The sequence below is a fragment of the Microtus pennsylvanicus genome, chromosome 18 (genome assembly GCF_037038515.1).
Source record: "Microtus pennsylvanicus isolate mMicPen1 chromosome 18, mMicPen1.hap1, whole genome shotgun sequence".
NCBI lineage: Eukaryota > Metazoa > Chordata > Mammalia > Rodentia > Cricetidae > Microtus > Microtus pennsylvanicus.
In genome coordinates, this window is record NC_134596.1 from 37298472 (window position 1) to 37313302 (window position 14831).

General features: G+C 36.6%; 1 pseudogene; it reads right to left on the reverse strand.

The window, feature by feature from the left end:
* LOC142837468 (high mobility group protein B1-like 1) overlaps positions 1-7501 on the reverse strand; it is a 45634-nt pseudogene extending 38133 nt beyond the window's left edge.
* Between the last annotated feature and the right edge of the window lie 7330 nt (positions 7502-14831).

The following is a 14831-nucleotide window of genomic DNA, read 5'->3' on the forward strand; positions in this document are numbered from 1 at the left end:
TCAGCCTTCCTCTTCCCCATCCGCATCTATTTGTTTTATTTTGTGCCACACCGAGATTAATGAAGGCTGTCTATGTGACCATGAGTTTGAAACTATCTCTTGGCGCATAGTAATAAGTAAGCTCCAAAAGCAATACAAAAGTTTGAAAATGAATTTAAACTAAAGGCATGGATGCAACATCTTGATTTCTGCAACATGCGCATTTATGTGTATACTTATTTTTGAATTATGTACTTACATGTATTTGTGTGTGGATACTTGCTTACTTATGTGGTTGACTACAGAAGACTGAATAGGTTGTCTGATCTTCTAGATTTGGAATTACAGTTGGTTTACAAGCCACATATGGCCATAACTCACATCTCTGTACATGTGTATACAAATGCACATGAACACAAATATACATGTAAAAAATACAAACAGTATTTATGTGCATGAATAGTTCAAAAGTTTTAAAAGTGTTTGTTTAATTATGTGTGTGTATGTGTCTGTGTGTGGCTTTATGAATGTGTGTGTGAATGCCATTGAGGGACACAAGAGGGTATTGGATTGTCTGAGATGGGGTGACAGGAAGTTCTGAGATGTCTGACATGGATACTGGGTACTGAACTTAGAACAGCAAGCTTTCTTAACGACTGAGCTATCTCTATTATCTTTATAAATATATTTATGTTATTTTTCTAACAAAGATTTATAAAGTGAAGATACCTAAACAGTGATCATTTGTTACTCGAATCACTTCCACTTAGTCTACAAGATGGCTCAGTGACTCTTACCACTAAGCCTGAACAGAGTTCAACCCCAAGAACACATAGAGTTCAGGGAGAGAGCTGCCTACTGGACATTGACCTCTGACCTCCATACACACACCTGTGACACACACACCACCTCTTCCATGCACAAAGAGTAAATAATCATATAAATAAAATAATTTCTAAAAAATCCTTTCCATGCCAGTTTTCAACCACCGCACTGTGCCAGGCAAGGTCAGTGGCTATTAAAAATATCACCAGTATCTGACACATTCGGTAGTGTGGTAACTATACAGAAAAACACGGTACAGTTTAAGAACAAATCTTCCTCAGCTTATATTTCAATGTTTTTTATTTAAAAGGAGTGATTTTTGTATGGGGTGTATCCTTTACAGACAAGGATAAAAACTGAGCTAGGACCAACGTATCATCACTATCTTCATGCCTGCCTTCCGCTTATCCTCATCCTCTGCATCCTCATCCTCTGCATCCTCATCCTCTGCATCCTCATCCTCCTCTTCCTTCTTTTTCTTGCCGTTTTCAGCCTTGTCCAACCCCATTTCCACTGCATTGGGTTTTCTTTAGCTCTGCAGGCAGCAATGTCCTTTTGGTATTTTCCCTTCAGCTTGGTGGTTTTCTTTTCACCGGGCTGCCTGTCATCTGCAGGAATATTGTTCCACATCACTCCCGGTTTCTTTGCAGCATCACCAATGGATAAGTCGGGGTGTCCTCCTTTGATTCCTTAGGGGAAGTACATAGAACAGGACAAGAGGAAGGCTGAAGAAAGCTTCTTGGGCACATTTGGGGGTCTTTGAACTTCTTTTTGGTCTCCCCTCTCAGGGGATGTAGAGTTTTCACTTCTCTTCTTTAACAGCGAGAGTTGTCAACCTTTTCTATGTCTTCAAATTCCCTCTTTTCTTTGGCAGACAGAATTTCACCTCCCTGAGTACTTCCAAGAAGCCCTAGGAGCTGACAGAAGCATCCTGGTGATTCTTCTTGCCTTCCTCCCAGCAAGGCTGCCCAAAGAATGCACGCAAGGACAATTTGCTTCTCAGTTTCTTAGGTTCTTTCTTTGCCTGTGTTTAGTTGACTTTCCTCCACGAGGCACAGACTCTCCCACTGTCTGTCTGACTATTGCTTGCCCTGGCACTGTCTTTAAGCAGCTAATTGTACTATAATGGTTGTGAGAGCAGGAGACAGACACAGCCTCAAATAGAATAATTTTTAAAAATTCTGATGTTAATTATGTGCATGTTTGTTTGACCGTGTGAGTTTATATGCACCGTATGTATACCAGTGCCCACCAGGGCCTGAGAGCATTGCCCTGGGACTAGAGTTACAGGTAGTTTTGCGTAACAGAAGTTGGTCCTGGGAACCAAACCTGTAAGAGAATTAATTAAGTGCGCTTAACCTCTAGCAATCTCTTCATTCCATAATATTTTTTTTCCCAAAAACCCAGCTTCTTTGTGTAAAACAAATGCTTCCTAGATAAATGACTGATTTCAGGGCAAAGGAAGAGAAAGTACTCAGTAGGCCTGGGAAATGTTCTTTCTGAGTTAAACAAAGTGCTTAAATAAAACAGCTACAAAGAAAAAAAGCAATAGAAAGAAATTAGCAGTGTGCAGAGGTAGCCTATTACTTGGTAGGAAATGCAAACCATCTATTTGATAAGGGATTAACATCTTAAATCGAAAAAAAACTCTTAAAATGCCAAGAGTAAGAAATAAGGGAAACGAATTAAAGCGAGCAAGACACCTAAATATACATTTCTAAAAGTAACACACACACTATTAGCATATACACACACTCTATATAAATATTCTTTTCAATCATTTAGAGACATTCAATCTAGAATCATAATGAGATAATATATTCCTGTCAGAATAGATATTATCAAAATTATAAAGTATAAACATAGAGAAAAGAGAAACCTTGTGCACTTCAAGTGGGGTTGTAAATTAGCATAGTAATTATGAGAAACTAGATATCCATGAAAAAATAAAATTTCAACTGCCATATGACCCAGAAATCCCACCTCTAGGCTTTATTGAACTTGAGGAAGTTACTTACCAAAGGGACTTCATTACCTTTCTCAGTGTTACACTGTCCCCAGTAGCTAATTCACAGAAATGACCTGTGAGTCTATCAGCAAATGGGTGGAGAAAGAAAGTAGTATCTATGGTAATGGAACATGGTGTCTTTCCTACATGTAGCTTGAGAAACTGTTCTGAATTTTCCAAAATTATTCCAAGCCAGAGCTGTATTTGAGGATACTCAACAGCAAGTTGGTATGCATAATCTATGTTGTCTATAATGGTAATGTTTCTAGAATTGCAACTTATTATTACATTGTCTCATATCAGTACATGATTGAGGGGAACAAGAGTAGAATGGTAATTTAGAACAGTCGGGTCATCTTACTACTGTCCTGATTTATGCTTTGAGGTGTAGGATGTATATTACACCAATACAGGGGATAGATGTAGGGGTTTCTCTTCTTGACAGTTAATAAATTTTTATATGCTTTATCGCAAATACTGAAACTCTGAAAAGGTTTCATTCTTGAGGTAATAAAGAAATAGTACAAAAAAGTGAACCTTCACGTTTTCATGAGTGTATTCAAAGATCAGGAACGTGTATAGCTCTGGTGTGTGCAATCAAAGGGTAAGAAGGCACAGCTGTTTAGTGAAAGAAAGACTCATTGGACACCAGAAAGATAAATGAAGAACAGTTGGCTTTCCATCAGAACCACACCTCCCATAATGCCCTTGTCTCTACTTTTCTGTGACATGAATATTCTTCTGGGTAAAAGGGGAAGACATATTTATAGATCATAGAGACAGCTGTTGTTCTTCGAGAGGATAATTTGTCCCGCTTCAGAGATTGTTCTCATTGGTCACCATGGGAGTGAGGCCAGATGTTTCATGTTATCAAATTCAATGTCAAACCAATTATGGGTGTAGTGATGCATCATAACATCTTGGATGAAGAAATTGTAAATTAGACCACTTCGTCTTTGGAAATTTAAATTTCGACATTTTATCCTGTGATGATTTATGTCTGCTCTCAGTAGAAATGATCTTGATTGACAGGCAGGCAAGTCCAATCTGTGCCCAACTGGCCACATGTGGTTACACTTATCCTAAAATGATTATGAATGAGGACCATCAGACATCTTAGACTTAAAGTGTTATGAGATTTTTTCTGGGTGTGTTTTGTAACTCTAGTGTGTGGTTCTTAAGCATAAACTATGTGCTTGGTCACATCATGTCACAATGTTAAAAGCTTGGATATGCTTGATTTTAGAAGTAGATGTATGGTGCCCAGGGAGCCTAATTATGGAAATAATGTTTGAAAATTGTATAGTCTTATGTCTGGTATAGTATAACTAGGTCTTATCAACATAATCACGTCTATCATGAGTAGGACTCACTTGTTGTTGACTATTTCCAGAATCTATCACCTAGATATAATGGGTTGAAGATAATGCTTGAAAATTTAAAGACTTCCAAATCTTGTCATGTGTTCTTCTTTATTATAGTATTGATGTTTTTAGAATGAATTAAGAAATGTATTCCACTCTGTGGACACATCTGAGGAAGCATCCTTGGAATCTCTTCCTCCCACTGCAATGATAATTAAGAGTGTTCTGATGAGTCTAAACTTCTATATCTTCTCTCTGAAGGTCAATCTCTGAAACAATGATCAAAGTCTGCAGGGCCATTGTGATCACCAGAGGGGCATTTACAGTGGTAATAGGCATGCAGGGGCTTTGGGTTTCTCACTGAAGCCACAATGAAAGATAACAATGCATTCTGGATGCCAGGTACACTGTCCAGGAAATTTGAAAAATCAAAGAGCTGTGTCCAGAGCAAATTCTGAAAGGCCAGATTCTCACTGCAGTGAGAAACACACCTTGGGTGATAGTGTTCAAGAAGACAGTGAAGAACTTCACTGAGGAGATAATTTTGGGAATCACATGAAATGTAAAGAGATGGAATTATGACAGTATAAGCAGTGGAGAAGAAAGTGGTTTTGTGATCCATTATTGATTCATTGATAAGATTGTAATAGAGAAATGTTAATGAGTGACCACCACTGTGAATTGAGTTGCCAGACAGTTCTTCCTGACAAAGACACTGAAGAGCATCTGAAAACTCTAGTAGTGGTTTTAAAAGCGGTTTTAGTGGCAATGATAATTGTTAAAAATTATTCATTTTATTTTTGAGATTATAATATACTTACATTATTCTCCCCTTTTCTTTTCCTTCCTCCAGCCAGACTCTCCCATATGATATTTTTTGTTGTTTTCAAATGCGTAGCTCCTTTATCCATTAATGGTTTGCATACATACATGCATATGCATGTGTTTATGCATATATATTACTAAATATAGGAAAACTTCTTGCTCAGTCTGTATAATGTTACCTACATGTATCTATATGTTCCTAAATATGGGAATCCATCTGTCTAAGTGTGTGTAATTTTATCTGTATATATCTATATGCTCCTTAATACATGATCTCATTTATTAGACTTCTCTGGCACTCTTTGTTGCCTGTCACAGATTGAAGGCAAATCCATTACGCTGACCAGACTGTGTACTTTAACCACAGGACACAGAAAATTCTAGCTTGATAGGACCTCTGAGGACCAGCTTCCATAGTACCAGAAGGGGTTATGCATGTTTCCAGGGTTTCCAATAGTCCTATCCAGGTTTGATGCCTATGCACCACATCAATGGCCAGCATGGAAATATAGGCCTAAAGGTGCAATAGAGGCACTCTTATTTCATTTAACTCTGGATGCTAGAGTCGCTGTGCCTCATCTTTAACTGGGGAAGCATGTAGTAGAGATGTCTCATTTAGAGCTGAATTTTCCACATCATTTCTTCTTTGCACTTTGTCCAGTTATGAGTTTCTGTGTTAACCATCATTTACTACAGAAAGAGATTTCTCTAAAGAGGTCAGAGAGTTGCACTGTTCTATGGGTAAAAATATACTGATTTGGCTAATGTTTTGTGATAGTACTTGCATTCAGTAAAATAATAATAGTAGATTCAGTCTTGGGATCTACGAGTTCCCCCACCAGGCTTTTGGGCATGTTTACAAGAGCAGGCATATGTTTTCTTCTATGAATCAGGCTCTGAATTCAGTAGGACAGTTGTTACTACCCCAATAATATTCATGTTATTATGCTACCAAGGTCCATATTTTGCTATACTGGTCATTATTGAAGTTCTAAGGGTTCATGTTGATGGCGTTTTGTGCTGAGGGATGTAACCCATGCCAAGAAGTGTCTTGTGTCATGTGTCACTCATGGGTGGATCTTAATGTCAAATCTCTTTATTTTCATCTTTAATTTAGAGTACCGATAGATACCAGAAAACTTGAAAGGATCCACTGGTGAGGAGGAAGAAGATAAAATGTAACAGAATGGAAGAGTAGAATACAGGAGATATAAAGGAGAAAGGGGGATTAATGACGAGGGAGGTTTAAATGGCAGAAGGTGAGATTAGGGGAGAGATAATTGACACCAAGGCTCTTTTAAAAAGCCATATGTAACCCCTTTATTTCATAAGTTTTACACACACACACATACAATTTTTTCATGTCCCAATGTTTGTTGAATATCAAACATGACTAAAATGAATTATAGTCGCTCAAGATACTACTGAATCCAAGTTGCTTCTATTTTTCAATTTCTCTTTCTTTTCTTTTTAGAAAGTTTAACTTTTCTGGGTTAAGTGAGTAAGTGGATAATTTGTTGTTGTATATTTATTATTATCATTTTTTCGCTTTTTAACCTGACGTCTTGTGATTTACTCATGAGTGTATGTGTAAACTTAAGCCAAATTCTTGAGTAGAGGATGTACCTTCAAACATAGCAAGATTTTAAAGTAAAGGTTTTACCCTTTGGAAAATGATTCCCGAAGGCTGGATAACCCATTGGAAGTTTCTTCCTGCTCTAGGGTGGTCCCTGACTTTCACTTCCCAGTGCCCCTGTTGGGATGCTGAGGTGTGTTTTGTTTCCCAATTAGCTAACTAAATGAGTTAGCAAAACCAGTGATTTCAGCCCTTTTCTGAAAATGAAAATGTGTTTGTTTCCTATTAAATTAATCAGCGATAATTGACAAAATAATGGACTTTCGTAATGTTATTCTGTCCATAGTAAATGTTTCCCAGTGGCAAAGTGGTTCAGTTTGGTGTCTAGACTCAAGTATTAAGATGCATTCACATTTCCTGGGTACAGTGAGAGTTCAGGGGTTATTGACAGAGAGAAATAGGAGGGTCAGGAAGAACCTCAGACAGAGGCTAAAACAGATTCCCACTTATGTGAGAAGTAGTTTATTAAGACAAAATGCTTCCCAGTTCTTTCCTGCTGTTACCTAATTTTTGATTTTCTATTAAATTTATAAATTGATTAATAATTTAACATTGTAAAACTGGTCATCAAGGTTCCCAACTTCCGAATAAATGCTTGCTGTCTCACATCTAATTTTTAATTTCATCTCTCTGAGTCTTCTGCTGCTGCTTCTGTCTCCATGTTTATGGTTGCTGACTGATTGCGGACCTCTATCTCCTCTCCTTGATTGCCACAATGGTTTTCTAGTTCATCTTTATACTTATGCATTTGGTAATCGTTACCTGAGAAATCAGAACCAAATTTCTCCGTATAAGCTTTACTAATCGCCCAATTTGACCAAACAGCTTGGCATTGCTGTTGCTTATTTCCTGCTGGGCTGACATGTTCAGCTGTCAGACTGCTATTTCCTGTTTAATGGAGTGAGTTCTGCTCTCACCTTTAACTTCAATGACAGGGACAGTAGTGAAGGATCGCTGTCTTCCTAGACACGGTACAAGACAACTATATACCTGCACTTCCAATTTTTCTTATTTTACTTGAGTTTTCTGGTTTCCATATTGTGTAATTTGACAGTGGCAGTCTTCACTCCACTTACCTACAAAAATCTTACTTCTGAACTGCATGTGGCATAGGTACTTAGATATACAGATTTGTTCAATGAACATGCGTAGGGTTTCAGAAAAATGGAAAGCTACATTCACTACTGAAAGAAAAAAGAAGTGGGTTTATTATTACAAAGTGGCTATTTTTAATTCTTCAAAGAATAAACCAATTTATTAATAATGCCTTACTATATCCAATCAATGTCCCTTAATCCTAATCTCTAAACTCATATATTCAATCATAAATATTCTTTGTTATAGACCATGCTGACATTCAAAAAATTAATTATACTCATGGAAATATATGTATGTAAGTATATTCATTTGTATATGTATATATTTAGTCATCTTGTAATTTATTTAGAGAACTAGAAATCTGCCTAATAAAGGCCTATTATTTTATGTTTTGAAAGAAAGACTTTTGAAAGATGAAATATTTTCATCAGATGACTATTATTTATTGAATTAACCTATTAGTATTCTAAAATTGTCCAACTGAACATCTTAATCCAAGGTTTAATGATTACATGTTCTATTTTAAATTCACGGGAAATTGGCTAGCATTTAGAATAGTTTTGAAAATAGTTTAAAGAGATTGGTCCCGACTGCACCAAGCATGCCATTTTAACCACATTTATTACAGGAACTAGTACCCTTCTGAGAAGATGGTGTTGAATCACATTTACTAATTTAATAAAAATACTCATTTCCAGTAAAATATCCTGATTTATAAATATAAAATGATGTAATTCATTTTCTTATGTGTTATTTCTTAGACATCTCTGAGGAATATAAAATTTTGTTTCAATTTATTTTCTCTTCATCATTAGTTTTCAAATTTTTCTTTTAAGACTTTTTCTAGCTGAAAACCACTGCCAAGAACCATGAAGAAATTTTATACATACATTGTAGCAAAAATCAGGGGATAACCTTAAGATTTGCAACTTGCCATGTTTCTTAATTAGACATGATGGATTATCACAAACAACTGTAAGTGTGGAAATATACTAGGTCCAATCATTATGCTTATTTGGCTTTGAAGCTGTGCTTTCAGATTAATATTGGTAGGGAGACCAACTAAGCAGAGTCAGCTTCTTTATTGAGGTTTTCAAGAATTATTGCTACTATATGAAGAAAATCATTATTTAGTCCTTCTTGCCTAAAAGCATCCATGAGAAGAAGGGGATTATGCATTTCTTAATGTTCTTTCTCTAATGAACTCTTTGATATCAATTTTCTGGAGCAGCCCCTAATGTTACTCCTTCCTAGGATAATTCCCTATTAACTTAGCTATACTCTATATGTAGTTATCATAAGGTGCATAGATGTTTTAAGGTTCGTTTGTAGTGCTTACTAAAGTATGTTTATTATAAACCTACAATATAGAAGCATTTCTACAGATGAAGAAATGTGGAGGTTATTTTAATTAGTGGTCATCTTACAGCATATCTTTTTTTCATGTCTTTCATTACTTAAAATTTCCATTTATAATGGATTTTTTGGAGACAAAGTTTCTCTGTAGCTTTGGTGCCTGTCCTGGAATAAGCCCTTGTAGGCCGGGTTGGCCTTTAACTCATAGAGACCTGCCTGCCTCAGTCTCCGGAGTGCTGGGATTAAAGGAATGCACCACCACTGCCTGGATTTCTAATAGATATGTGGTTTTATCTTTTTATCCCATTCTCACAATCCCAGTCTTTAAAATTGGTATACCTTATATTACTCACTTTAAAACCAGTTGTAATTCAACTTACACATGGTGTATTTGAGATGTGTTTTATCTACTATGATTTTTCTGGACTATTTGTTGAAGTGGGACCTTCTTGAGGTGACTAATTTTCTTGAGTGTGAACAGTTGAATTGAAAGGAGACCTTAGAGAGCTCTTTCATTCATTCCATCATGTGAGAACACACGAAGAGAAGGCTGCTTATAGACCAGGATGGGTATCTTCTCTAGATGTGAGATCTGCTGCTTAGGAATCTGCCTCCAGCCTCGAAGACTGTTGCAAACACATGCATCTTAAAGTTCTCTATGCTTTGGTATTATAACATCCCCAAAATATAATCAATATAAAACATTCCAACACAATCAATCACTTTCTCACATGGTGATCTGAACATTGTATGTGTTACAGGTCTTCACACTGTAATAGACCGTAATTGGAACCTATGCTTTCTGGGCTAGAGAGATGGCTCAGAGGTTAAGAGCACTGTCTGCTCTTCCAGGAGTCCTGAGTTCAATTCTCAGCAACCACATGGTGGCTCCAAACCATCTGTAAAGAGATCGGGCGCCCTCCTCTGGCGTGTGGAGACAGAAAGTTGTAGACATAATAAATAAATTAAAATAAAAGAACCTATGCTTTACATGTTTATAGGGTGTCTGGGATAGAGAGAACCTTCTATGAGATTTGTATTGATTCTTTAGACCTATAACTTTGGGTCTTGGCCTTAGTTTCTATTTCCTTCCATAAGTGCAACAGACTTCTTTCTACCTCTCCGCTACCATCACCTCTTCTGGCTTGAAAATTTCTTCTTTCTTTGAATTCCCTTCTGTTTCTATTTTATTTTACACATATATGACGTAAGGGAGTGACAGGGCCTAGGTATGAATTTGTTCCCTTCCCTGAGGTAGAGAAAGCATCAGAATCATATCTCTGTAAAGTCCTTCTGATTGAAGACGATGCCTTTGTTATGGACAAAGTTCTGAGTGTTTTTCACAGTAGTGCTTCTGTTTCCCTGTGAGTTTGGGACTCTTGGGAAAGAAGAATTCAGGAGCTGTATATCTCTCTTTCTCTCTGTCTCTCTGTCTCTGTCTCTCTCTCTCTCTCTCTCTCTCTCTCTCTCTCTCTCTCTCTCTCTCTCAGGTAATCTTTCTAGCTATAACATAATGGTTTGCCTAAAAAATTCAGTACTAAGATCAGGACTGTATTTTTATTATTGAAACAATGACATTATCTCTTCGCAATAATTCAGTGACATAACCTGGGCATTGCTAATCAGAATTAATTTGGCACATGCTAGCTATGAATGAGTTTTTATTCTCATAAAAGCTCAGAAAGCATATTTGACTGGCCCAGAGTTACATTTCAAAAGGTCGTTGGTATCCTAACAGCCAACTTAGATAATGCTAAAGGACCTTGCTCTAACTAAATGAGATTTGTTACTATTAAGGTTCTTAGAAAAATCATTGTATTGAACGTCTAACTTAACCTTGCAGAGATTTTATTTAAATGATTCTAAGAGAATAGAACTCCTTGAAATATATTTTGTTTACAAATGCAGATATGAGATGAGAAGGAGGTGATATAATTCATGGATCTCAAAGACAAGTTTTGAAATAACTCATCAAATTCATTTCAAATAATTCCTTTTGTATCTATCCAATCGATAATTCTAGTTGTAGTACACTATTGAATTTGGTTTTCTAATTGAGTAAAACTATATGTAAGTACACACATAATTTACAGTTTGTTTTTGTGTGGCATTTGGCTTTCTTTCCTTACTCTTTTTAAGACTTTTAGTTCCCTAACTTATAAAATGGTTTTCCAGAAGTTGTACAGGAGTTTGGAACCATAATCTTGATTGGATGCAAGTCTCTACTACCCTGTAGTTATACAGCCCTTCCATGAATCCTGGAAACATGACTTGCTGAGCTCTGCTGACTAAACTGGAGGGATGTTATCTGAGGATAGTAAAACTGCTATTAGGCCTCCCAGATAGAAAGGAAGTATGTGGTGTGAGAGCTGGTAAGAGTCTCAGATACTATGCTATCTCAATGCTGCATTTTATAAGGAAACAAATTCATAGAGTCTTAGTAACTAGATGAACAAACAGATGTCAGCTACAGAGGCAGCTAAATTCTCAAAATAAATCACTGGATGCTTAACGCACAACATGTTTTGCATTAGGCACAAAGGGTTCTGAGCTGAATAAGAAATTCAGTTTTTCTCTTGACACTCAAGTCAGGGAGTGAATCATGGCAGTCCACGGGGTTCTGTAAGAGCGTGGATCTTTTTGAACATAAACTCAGCTCCTGCTCCTGCACACGTACTCTTTCAGCCATCTCTGGAGCTACTGCCAGTCTATGGACAAGGCTTGGCATGTCAAAAGAAAAGCAAGGAGTCTAGAGCTAGAAGACGTGACTGTTAGGCTCACTCCAATCATTCTTATGTAGAGAGTGAATGAAGGAAGGTCTGAGTCAGTGAAGTTCTGAGTGAAGATGCATTGTTTGACATGACCTCGTCATGTCAAGGACCAAGGTCTCAGACCCATGAGAAATTACTAAGGCCTTTCCCTTTGGTCAGTCAAAGCCTTCCTATGGTTCAAATGCAAATGTCAATAGTGTGAGCAAGTTTGAATATTTATGAACTATTGACCAGTCTATGAAGAAACTAACAATTGTGGCTTCCTCCTCTGGGATGTTTGCAGTTGGACATTGCTTACCTACCGGGACTTTCTACAAAGACTAGTTAAGTCCTCCCCTGTGATGCTCCTAATAAACACATTGGTTCCAGGTTGTGCGGTAGTTGGTCTCACCACATTAGACGCCAAGAGAACACCCGACTCTAAGTTTTGTACGTGTGTCTGTGTTTCAGTTCTTTTTTCAATTCACTCATCAAACCCAGGTCTGATTTCTGGGACTGAGTCATAGTGGGCAGGGGAGATTTGATGTGTTTCATTTGAAATTATTTTCATCTGGGATATTGTGTACCCCAGTCTTCAGTTAAAACTTCAGTAGGGGAAGATTTCATCCTTCGTGCAGTGTGTTGGTTCAGAAGAGAATATTGAACTAAGAATAAGTTGTGTCTGTAGAGGAAAAAACAAAGTGTTTATGTAGTATGCTTAGGTATATATATTAATTCTTTTATTTTTGAAGTTTATAATATAATTACACCAGTTCCTCTTCTCTTTCCTCTCACCAAACCCTCCCATATTTTCTTCCTTACTGTCTTTTAATTTCATGGCTTATTTTTATTAGTCTTTGTTACCTATATACATGTATATGCTTATATGTATACATGTATATTGTATACATACATAAATATATACATATATAATAGAGAGAGATGTATATTCCTTTCTCAGTCTTTACAGTTTTACTTGAATATATGATCTAAGGGATGACTATTTAATATTGGATAACCAGTTGATGGGCTTTTCCCTGGAGAAGACTTCTTTTCCCATTCCCAGTGTTTCTATCTCCTTTTGCTATGATAAAATATCCAATACTTGGAAGTTTATAAAGAAAATACTTTTTACCTCCAAACTGTGGAGTTCAAGAAGTTCAAAGATCACCAGCAACTATCAGGAAGCCTTCTTGCTAACTAATAACACAGTAGAGGAAATAACACAGTAAGACTGAAAAACCAAGCATTCAAATTCTGCTCTTTCTTCCACTTCTTATAAAACTGCAGGTGCTCTCTTCTTGATGGTCTTTTAGAACCATAACCACAGTTCAGAAGGCTAACTTCCAATCAACAAAATATTTGGGGGATTATCTTTCTAGTTTTTGACATTTTGTGAACATGTTCAAATCATAGCATCCAATATGCATATCCCATTTCTGTGATGATATAAGAATTTCCTGAGAATTCTTCACCATAGCAAGGCAAGTGAACTTGAAGATCACTGTGGCTGAACTAGGGGAGTCCATCTCTACATATCCTAGCCCCCTCCTTTCCACTGGGCAGACACAGTTTCAAGGGCATGAAGTTTGAGTCTTCTGTTTTACTTGTCTGTAATGCTCTATCACTCTGTTTCTAACGATCTTATATTCATCATGGTTTTATCAGGAAGCAATTCTAGTTGCTTAAAGGAGGAAGATGTCTAATAGAAGAAAATACAGCCTTACTTAACCAATCGAGGATGGCTAAAGGTCAAAGAGCATAAAGGCTATTCTCAGGAAATCTATAAATTCAGGAACCAGAGGTCTCAGCTGCAGCACCAAGTGAGTCTCAGTAATATGCTTTTAAACAAACAGGAAAGACTTTGTTTCTCTCTATCAGTGCCAAGATACCAGCAGATAGGTCCCACAGGAGAAGGGCTTCTTTTGCATTTGACCTTCTAAGCCATAAAAAGCCACCGATTACTGGTGAGCTTGAATTGGACTCAAACGATCAAGAAAGTACAGAGCATGGAGCTCACAGTTTATGTTCCTCTCACTGCAGATGCGAGCTTAGAAATATTAAAGATAGTACTGCCCACCAAAAATTGCCAGCATGATTCTGTTGTAAGAGCAATCATACCTCTCTTTTACTGCTCCAGTTTATTTGCCTTTTAAAATGATTTAAGAGTAGCACATACCTGGAGAAATTCTCACAGATAGAGAAAAAAAGTCTAAAATAGCAATTTTTCAGAACTTGTATAAAAGCCCTGTCTTTCTCTGAGATTTGTTGATTCCTAAGTGAGGGGTGTGGCTGCAAGACCTCTTAGGTATGGTTAGTATTATTATTGTTTTTGTTATTGTTGCTGTTGTAAAACAATATTTGGGAAAACTATGTTTCTAATCTTCACTGTTGTGTCTTGGTGCTTTGGCCAGAATTTCATATATGAAAATGAATAGTAAAGGTTTATCTGGGTAACCACCTAGTTTACAGATATTAAATTATTAAAGGAACCTCTAGGCATATAAATGACACTATAGTGAGGTAGAACTTCTTCCATCATTTTTATGTTTCATTGCTATTAGAATCTGTACAGTAGCTACATTTCAAATTAATTAGTAATTAGAAAAGACTAAGATAGATATAGCTATCTCTAATTTGGCACAATTGTGTTTCAATCAAATTTAATTGAGTACTCAAAGTTTACTAGTCTAATTACTTTAACTGTTTTTGAATATCTTCTACATTGAATGCTTTCACTTTAACAAATCAATGTAATTAGGCACACCCAGACATATCTTTTATATTCTGATTTTCATAGATTTTAAATTTCAAGAAACCCACTCCAATATGTTTGAAAGTTAAGCTTTGTATGCATTATTTAGTTTCGAAGGCTGGAAAAAACTGACTATATTTTAAATTAGCTGACTATGTTAATTGATAACTTAATTACTATTAATGCATGCATATATACACATAGAGAGAGACAAACAGGCACACATTTATATAAA